At 35.6% G+C, this 9,122-nt stretch overlaps 1 long non-coding RNA gene across 1 annotated transcript in view; it reads left to right on the top strand.

Moving 5' to 3' along the window:
- The first annotated feature begins 363 nt into the window (after positions 1-363).
- LOC150092246 (uncharacterized) overlaps positions 364-9,122 on the top strand; it is a 13,479-nt gene continuing 4,720 nt past the window's right edge. Inside the window, exon 1 of the long non-coding RNA XR_016550597.1 lies at positions 364-591. This is a non-coding gene — a long non-coding RNA (uncharacterized LOC150092246). The remainder of the gene's footprint in view (positions 592-9,122) is intronic.

Below are 9,122 nucleotides of genomic sequence, written 5' to 3'. Positions count from 1 at the left end.
ATAAACATTATGTTGTATTGAGTTGAATTAATGTTGTAAAATTTCGGTTAAAAATGTTCCAATTTCTGCATAAATAAGTACATAAAAATCTTTTTTAATGATCTAAAACGATCATAAAAACCGATTTTTATTTATTTATTTATTTTTACTTATTTATTTATTGAATTCCTCTGACTGGCTGGCTTTTGTGAATTCTGAAAGAGGAAGAGAGAAATTGTAAACATGGTTAAGGCATGCGCACAGATACATGCAATGTAGGCGGAGTTATGAATAGCATAATAGATTGGTATTGGTTAATTGTATTGTCCACTTTTGTTTTACGATTTTACAGCAGACAAAGTAATAGATACCTTATTTCTTTTCTGAGGGCGACCATTTTTTTGTGCTGTGTAAATCATGACGTTGTTTTATGTATTCCCGCTTGATAAAGTGTTTTGAGTAACTTGCAGCGCCTGGTAAAATGCAAAAATTATGTAGTTAATTCTGATCTGGAGCATGTAATCAATAAGTTTAAATTCGTGTGATTTTTCAGAAGAAATAACTTTTATTTCGAAGGGCCCGAGTAATTGCCACCATGTAGAATGTCCGAAGGTTTGTCGTTTAGTTACATTCAAGCTCATTATTTTTTATTTTTAATTATTTATTATTTTTTAAGCTATTATTTTTTTTTTAAGTTTTATATTACAGTACAGTAGCATTTTTTCTATCAGTTAATTCATTTATTTACAGAATTAAATTGATGTACCATTAGAATCTGATTATTTTTGTCTTAAACACTAGTTATTGTTGCCTCTTGGGGGAAAATTCGCTAATCTGAACGAGTGTGGTTTTTATTAGTTCGGATTAGCGAGATACCACTGTACTGCCTTCATAATGCATAATGTACACCTTGCTTTTTTATGTATATCAAATCAAACCATCTTCCTGTATCTGTAATTATCTAACTGTTGACATCATTTAAATTTACACTATCACATGATTTTCTCTTTTACACCATCTGACAACCTCTGTTTAGCTTGAACCCATCTTGTTTCTCTTAACCTCTTCCAAAGTATGCTTACATAAATCTTACCTGGAAAATAGGGAATTTCCTATAATTTTCATTGTTTTATGTCCCTTATTATAGATGGGTATTGTGACGGTCTACGCTAGTCATCTGGAAATCAGGTCTGAATTATCCATGGTAATTGTTGCAAAACTAAGCTTCTAAAGTTGAATATTTTTTGTTAAATATAATTTCTCCAACTGCCTTTCCATGTGACTTTCTGCTTGGGCTTTTTGTTACCTCGAGTAACAATACTGTAATTTTTTATTACATTTAAGTATTTTCTAGTAAAACTACTACTACTGTGGTGTAGCTGTTTTAAGTCCCTTGAAGTGAGAAGCACTGTCATCTTAGTACAGTTTTTTTACACTGCAGAGGTCAAAGTTATAACAGCTTATGGCAAGACTTTACTTTTATACTCCTTCCTAGATTTGCATAATACATTTCATTTTGTTATGCCTTATTTTGTGAAGTCACAACAGCTAATGTTTCTGATATTAATGCGGCTGAATGAGCGTAAGTAACCTGGAGCACTAAAATATCCTTTTCATTTACACCTATTGCTGAGGTTAAAATCATAATTTTTAAATTCATCTTGTCCCTTTTTGCCCTTGCAGTATAACCATGGTTACCTCATTCAAAATCCATGGAGTGCAAAGACTCCTCGTGGGAGACTATCTATCCACATATCATCCCTTTCCTTAAAACTATTAACAGACAAAGCACCCGCAACTGACTCTGGCAACCCATTCTACTCATTCACAACTCTCCAAGCAAAAAATCTAGTCCTTACACCTGAATAAGCACACCTTTATTCAACTTCTAGAGATGACTTCTTGAAGTTGAATAAAGGTGGTTCCTCTAGCCAAGTACTGAAATTTTTTCCCTCAATCTATCCTATAAAACCCTTTAAACAATGTTTCTATCATATTCCCTCTTTTTCTCCTATGAGATCATTCCAAGGAGCTGGTATTGATTTGGACCAATATCAGCTTGGATTGCAAATATAAGACTAAAACTGAAACAGAAGTACAAAGGAAAGTTCCAGAAAGCTAGAGACATCTCAGAATTAAATGAAGACAGGCTAAGAACAGCATACTGGAAGCTAAGCTTAAGATTCCAAATGAAAAACAAAATATAAATACAAGAGCAGAACGACTGACTACAGTGCTAAAAAAAAAAACAGAGGAAGTAATTCCTGAAAGAGAGAAAATCAACAAGAAATGGATAACTCAGGAAAACCTTAAAATTGGTACAAGAGAAAAGAGAACTGAAACTTAAAAGAGATAATTCAGAGGCAGCAGATGAGTTATACCGTGAAAAATGCAATAAAATACGCAAAGCAGCAAGATCTGATAAAGCCAAATGGTTGGAGGACCAGTGCAAAGACATTGAACAGTACTATGGAGAACATAAAACTAGTGAGGTCTACAAACTTATAAGAAATGTTAATAGGAAGTAGCGAACAAGATCAGTAGCAATCAAAGATGAAAATGGTAAAGTATTGATGGACAAGACAGAAATTATACACAGATGGACAAGATATTGCAATGATAAAAATCAACTAAATGATACTGCAACAGAAGTAATCAAAGAACTAAAAGGAATCCCTCCACCAGCAGTGATTTTTGAAAATGACATCTTGGAAGGAGAGGTGAATAAGTCTATAAAACATCTCAAGAATAACAAGAGTTCTGGAAATGACAACATAATAGGCGAGATGCTAAAATATGCTGCCATTTGTGTTCCAATCTCTGTAAGTAGCCAGAGTATTAAAGTAATCTGGGATTGTTTTTGCTTTTGGACCTGTACATGTTCAAATTTCAAAGAATTGCAGATTGTTTCCTAAAATATAGGGTAGTAGGCTTGCAGATACATGTTCGGTTTTGCAGTATTTTTCAAATGGTGCTGATTGTATTGTTTGTAATGGAATTTGATAAATGACAACCAATTCTCCTTCTGGTAATTTAATTCAGTGTAGCCTCTGTGCACCTTCTTGAAGTTTCTATCATTTCAGAAATAGTCAAATCTTTTTTTTTTTTTCATTTGGGTTCTAGAAATCTGTGCAAGAAAAAATGCCAGTTTTCTGGATGGCAAGATTCTTCCCTGAATCTTTAAGGCGATCCCTCATTTGTTGTCTTTTCTGTTGTGCCCTTTCCAGTTGATACTTTTTTTGAGACATGCTGTTCCCATATTGCATGGATTTTGCTTTTGTCAGGTCCACGTTGCCACAGCAGCTCTCTAGATGCTGGCGCCAATAGCAGAAAGGCCTGTTACTTGCAACTTTATCATAATGCATATCTTCTATGCAATTGCTAATAATAAATTTAGTTTAATCCTTTATCCAAGTAGAAGCAAACAAAGTTTGCACCTGAAAATATCTTCAGGACTGAGGTAAGGTGGTTACATCCTTTGGCAATTTCTAGCAAAGGTGGACCAAGCTCCCATCTCTCCTTGTCTCAGCATCTCCCATAATGCAAAGCACATCTCCTTTCGGACATGTATACTGCTATGCACTAAGGGAAGGGCCACTACCCAGATCCACTGACGAGACAAGGAGCGATGGGAAACCTGTCTGGGTAGTGGCCCTTTCCTTAATGCATAGCAGTATACATGTCTGCAAGGAGATGTGCTTTGCATTATGGGAGATGCTGAGACATGAAGTGCTGAGAGCTTGGACCACCTTTGCTACAAGTTGCCAAGGATATTACCACCTTACCTCAGTCCTGAAGATATTTTCAGGTGGAAACTTTTGTTTGCTTACACTTAGATAAAGGATTAAACTCAATTTATTATAGTCTAACCAAGTGCAAAATGAACTTCCAATTACTAATAATGGAGCTGTTGATTCCCCCCCCTCCCCCCAAGGTAGAAGAAAACCACATTGCTGGTGAGTGGTATTTGGAGCAAGAAAACAGATGGATCTCTTTCCAAACTTAAAATATATGGAAATTTTCTTGCTGTCTCTGTATGTTTAAAAAAAAAAAATCCTAGAATGTGTGTGTGTGTGTGTGTGTGTGGTGGGGGGAGATGAATGATAATACCTGCTCACCTTGCATGAGCCTCTCCAAACTGTGAATAGCTTTTTACTGTGAAGCAGAGAGAGACTGAACGACCACATCCCAGTGTTGATAAGAGTTCATTCCTTGAATAAAAAGATTGATACCAATTTCCAAAATAAATCTTCAGATTGTGGTGACCAAAGGCATCGTGAAAACCATTAATATTAAGAGTGGTCATTTGGAAATGTAATTTGTTAGCAATATGTGATATTAAAAAAAAAAGAAAATAGTCTTTCCTTTAGCTAATAGAACAAGGATAGCAGATAATGAGAATGTCCTCTTCATTCATGCTATATATGAAGGTAGAATGGTATTTTTAAAGACATCTGGTCTGACTAATTCCCTTGTGGTGTGATTACCCCAAATCTGAAGGGCCTGAATGCATAGGTGTAATAATGGCTCACCTAGTTTATCTATAGCTGTTAGTTTTCTCTAAACTTGGTGATTCCTGGAAAGTTCTTAAGATTGCTGCACCTTTCCAAGCGTGTGGAACATGATCCTTCAAGGGAAGAGATTTGATGTGCTCTGAGGGAAAGTATGGTATTACTATCATTGCAGGACTAGCTACTATATCATTTCCAAATAGTGTTTTGGACACTTACAATTTTTGCTTGTTCTTTTGAACAATCCACTGATGAATTTATCACTTTTAGTAGCTTGCATTTCTTCAGGACTCATTTTGAATTTTGCTTCAAATAGCATAAGTGCTGTTGATCTTGCAGACCTGTTTTTTCCTAATTAAGTTTTTTTGTAAGCTTGTTTCTCTTCTGTTGCACATTTGGATTGTGCTTGTTCTGAAGCTGAAAATCCTTATTCCTTGGGAGAAAATATTGTAAGCTGCAGGATTTCAAAGTAGCTTAATTACATAACACCAATCTGTTCTATGCAGGCAGTTTGTTCTTAGCTTTCCACAAAGAGTTTCATTGTCAAAGGAGTGTCCTATCCATGTGAAGTTGAAGCATTTTATCTGAGCACAATTTGCCCTAAGGTGATTATAAAGTGCCACATCTTAAACATTGTCATTTGACTTGCCAACTATGAAGACAAAATTGGGAACATCCCAAAGAAGTTTAGTGGGGTTGTGGTTGGGACTTTGGGCCACCCAGTTTAGTTCTTCCATCTTTAAAGATCTGGACACAGAAACCAACTGGTCCAAACTAGGAAAACCAAATGCATACAATTATGTTACCACCACTAAATTTCAATTGATAGAGAAGACATTCTTATATTGTTCACCAGTCATCTGCTGGATCCAGACACACCCATTGGATTGCCAGATTGTATACTGCACTATTTCTGATGATGCTGGGAATTGGCAGGTGTATTCCAACACTTGAGCCACAGCACAACCATGAAACCCAAACAACTCTAGCAAATAGTTCTGTCACTGGCATCCATTCCATAGTTCATGCAAAAGTCTTCAGCAATGGTTGTTAAAGCTGACTGACAAGCTGTGACATCATTCTTGAGAGTTCAGGGTGGATTGTTTTGGTGATCCCATCATGTTTCCACTTCATGACCACACTGACAGTAGATTGGGGCACATGCAATATGGCAGAAATCTGACCAAATGACCAAGCTTATAGTGTGGACTCAACTTTTTGTCCACTTCTGATGGTAAAGAATGTCTACCCTTCATAATGTACTTATGCTTATATATCGTTGCTGACATGTATCTGCATCATATGGGTGAAGCAACATAGAGCTGTGGGGATCTCCAGACACTTTTGGCAGCATGGCAACATTCTTAGGAACTTTTTCTTTTCTCATTCTTCTGTAAAGGCACAGATGTGGACAAGCTTATTTTAAGCTTGTCAACATAATTCAGCATATTTATTTTGATGTTAATGATTCTACCTTCTTGGTCTCTTGGAGAATAAAAATTTTGCCTTATTTGTGTTAAACAGGATTCCTACTCTTTTTTGTGTCTTGGTCCTGAAAGAAACCTCAGGACCAAGAAAAGGTGGAAGAGGTTCTATTTGAACTTTTCCACCTCTTCAGTTTGTCTGCAATTTTTCCATTCTTAGTTTGTTTCTTGTAGGAATAGTATGTCCCAATTGTATCATGTGATTTATTCCTGCAGTCAATTCGGTTTGGTGCCTTTTGTTAAACATGTGGACGTTTAAGGATTTATTTTGATATTTTCTTGTCTATCATTGCCTTTCAGTGGATTGTGACTGATTCTTTTATTTGTTATTATTTATTTATTTTTCTTTTTTGTCCTTTTTCTGGGACTCTGAAGATTCCTAGTATGGCAATTATGTAGATCTGGGCCTTTTAGGACCCCATTTGCATTTGGTCTCCATGTTGCAGTCAGTGTCAGTGATTTGACTGAAACATTGTGTTTCCTACATTTGCTTTGAGGTTTAGTTTGTTGCTTTAATTTTCTAATGATTCTGGTGTATTTTCTAGCTGATCCAAACTTATGCAAGAGGAGACTTCTGTGTAAATATTTTTACTCTTCATAAAACCTGGGCCTGTGCCAGTTTTTTCAAGAATGTATGTGATGTAAATAAACGTCCTATACTATCAAATGCTTTTCCAAGTCAAAGTGCCAGTTGATATTCTTTGTGATATGGATGAGATCTCCAAGGAGAAAAAGATTATTATTTAAATTAAGGGGATATCCCTTTTAATTTAAATAATGTTTATATCACCAAAATGAAGCCTACTGGTCTTTATATTTAAGAAAAAGATTATACCTGCTATAACAGAAACATGCAAACTGTTAATGACATTCTGGATACCCAATTTGATACGATCACAAATAATTGTTGTAAATATCTTATGTTCTCTTATGTTATTGTTCCACTGAAGTTTGTTTCCTTAGCTGTATGCTTCAACATATTTTCAGGAACTATTTTTAATAATTCCTTTTGTGATACCTCAGTAACAGGAGTATCCTTGCTAGCATTATGGATTTGTTTCTTCTCTTCCATTTTTCCCAAAGATTTTCAGTAAAGTTTGCTTAGTTTTTTTTCTACTGTTGGCTTTCATGGTGGTGCATCCAGAACTAGAAGATCCTGCTTTTTTGTTGGCGGTGCCATTATATCTAGATCTTCATCTGCTGGGGTTGTAAGTAACTTAATTGCACCACCCATTCATTGAGCAAGAATTTTGTATGGGCAGATGTCTACTTTATTGTTTTCCTTCCACATTTTCCACAGAGTGTTGTAGACTGGTCAAGTGCATTGTTTAGATCTACATTTTATTCCCAAACACTGCACCAAGATATGAGCCACACCTAAAACATTGTCACCTGACTCCGTGATAATTTACGATGACTTGCTCATGGTAAATTATCACGTTTTGATGTTGCAGACAACACTCTCCACTTGGAAAACACCTTTATGTATAGAATCGTCATTGTTCTCTTTTGGTTCCCATTGGAATACTATGATGTATTCCAGTGGGAACCAATCAATTTTTACAATCCCAAGTGTGCTTCCAATCATAATCAGGATTATTTTTCTTCACAACAACAAGCTCTTCTGAAAATCTTACACCACCACTTGGTATTTGTCTCTGCCATAAGACATGAAAACTTTCTTAGGAATGGAGGAAAATAGGGAAAACCTAAGGCATAGTAATCTTCATAGGAATGCTTCCTTTCTGATTTGTCTGTAGAGACATAAGATGTTGATGACCTTAATGCTCGTATTTCTTATTTTGATGTTCATGGTGATAATTCTCCCTTCTTGGTCTTTTGGAGAATAAAATTTTCCCTTTGAAGTTTGGATTAAATAGTATTCCCCACTCATTTTTGTCTGTTGGTCCCAGAACTCCGAAAGATTCTATTTCAATTTATTATCTATGCAGTTTTACTGTACTTGATAGTATTACTTCTAGAAAAATGATTTCTCAATTGTAGCACATGTATTCCTGTAGCCAGTTCTGTTTGGTGATTTTGTTAAACTTATGGACATTTAAGGTTATCCGTTTTGCTAAAGGTTTTCTTCTCATACATTGCTGTTTGGTGGATTATGACTGGTTCTCTTTCTTATTTCATTGTCTTTGGTTTCCTTTCTCAGATTGAGGACTCCTGGTATAGCAATATGACCTGATCTGGGCCTTTCAGGATCCCATGTGCAGTTGGTCTCCATGTTGTGGTCAGTGTCAGCTATTTTGCTGAAAACTCCCCACCCACACACACACATTTACTTTGAAGCTTCCTTTTTTTTACTTTTGCTTTTAGTTTCTACTGATTTTGGTGTATTCACCAGCTGAATCTCTTATCAGCTGTTCTAGGAATGAGTATTTTTGATTGGAGTGTTTATCCATGCATTAACAGAAAATGTCATCCAGAATAAATATCATTTTCTATTCTTTCTTTGTATTCATCTGAGATATTTTAATGTGGTCAAGTTATTACTTTACTTTCTCCTGCCCTGTTCTTTATGTATTGGTATTTTTCTCTGCTATGGTAGTAGCTTGTAGCTGGGAAGCTCCCATTTTCTTTCTGCATTCTTCCCTCTTCTCTTTGGTTTTCTGGTGTTGTATTCTTTGGGGGAGGGGGCAGTGGTTTAAAATCTTCCATTCTGAGCAATGTATTATTGGATAAACATGGGACTTCCTGTGGTCAGGATTTCAACTGGTTGCAGAGGTAATCATTATTTGTTTGTGAGTGCCATATAGTGTCAGTTTCTGCATCTATTCTCAAGGGATAATATATGGTGGTATGCCTTTTAGCTGCTGTGGAGTCATGGCCATAATCTTTGATTGTGACAAAGTTGAGTACTTGATTTCGTTATCTTTAGTTTAATGTATACAACTTGGTCGATATTGTATTTTATCCTCATTCAATTCCTGGATATTTGGTAAACTAATCTGAATATACCTATTACTATGTGAAATTGATTCCATGTAGTTATTTAAGGTAAACCAAACTGAGGCTTCAGTTTCACTATGGTCATGTTTTGTTCATTATGTTTACTTATTCAAAGTTTAGATTAGTACATGCACTTTCTAACTAGCAGATTTACTGCTACAAATGTGAGATAGATAAGGAAAGGTGG

Source organism: Typopeltis vanoorti, unplaced genomic scaffold, assembly GCF_054136105.1.
Source record: "Typopeltis vanoorti isolate ZY-2024b unplaced genomic scaffold, IOZ_Tvanoo_1.0 HiC_scaffold_104, whole genome shotgun sequence".
Classification (NCBI taxonomy): domain Eukaryota; kingdom Metazoa; phylum Arthropoda; class Arachnida; order Uropygi; family Thelyphonidae; genus Typopeltis; species Typopeltis vanoorti.
Note: the sequence above shows the minus strand (reverse complement) of the source record. Positions and strands in the feature narration are given on the sequence as shown.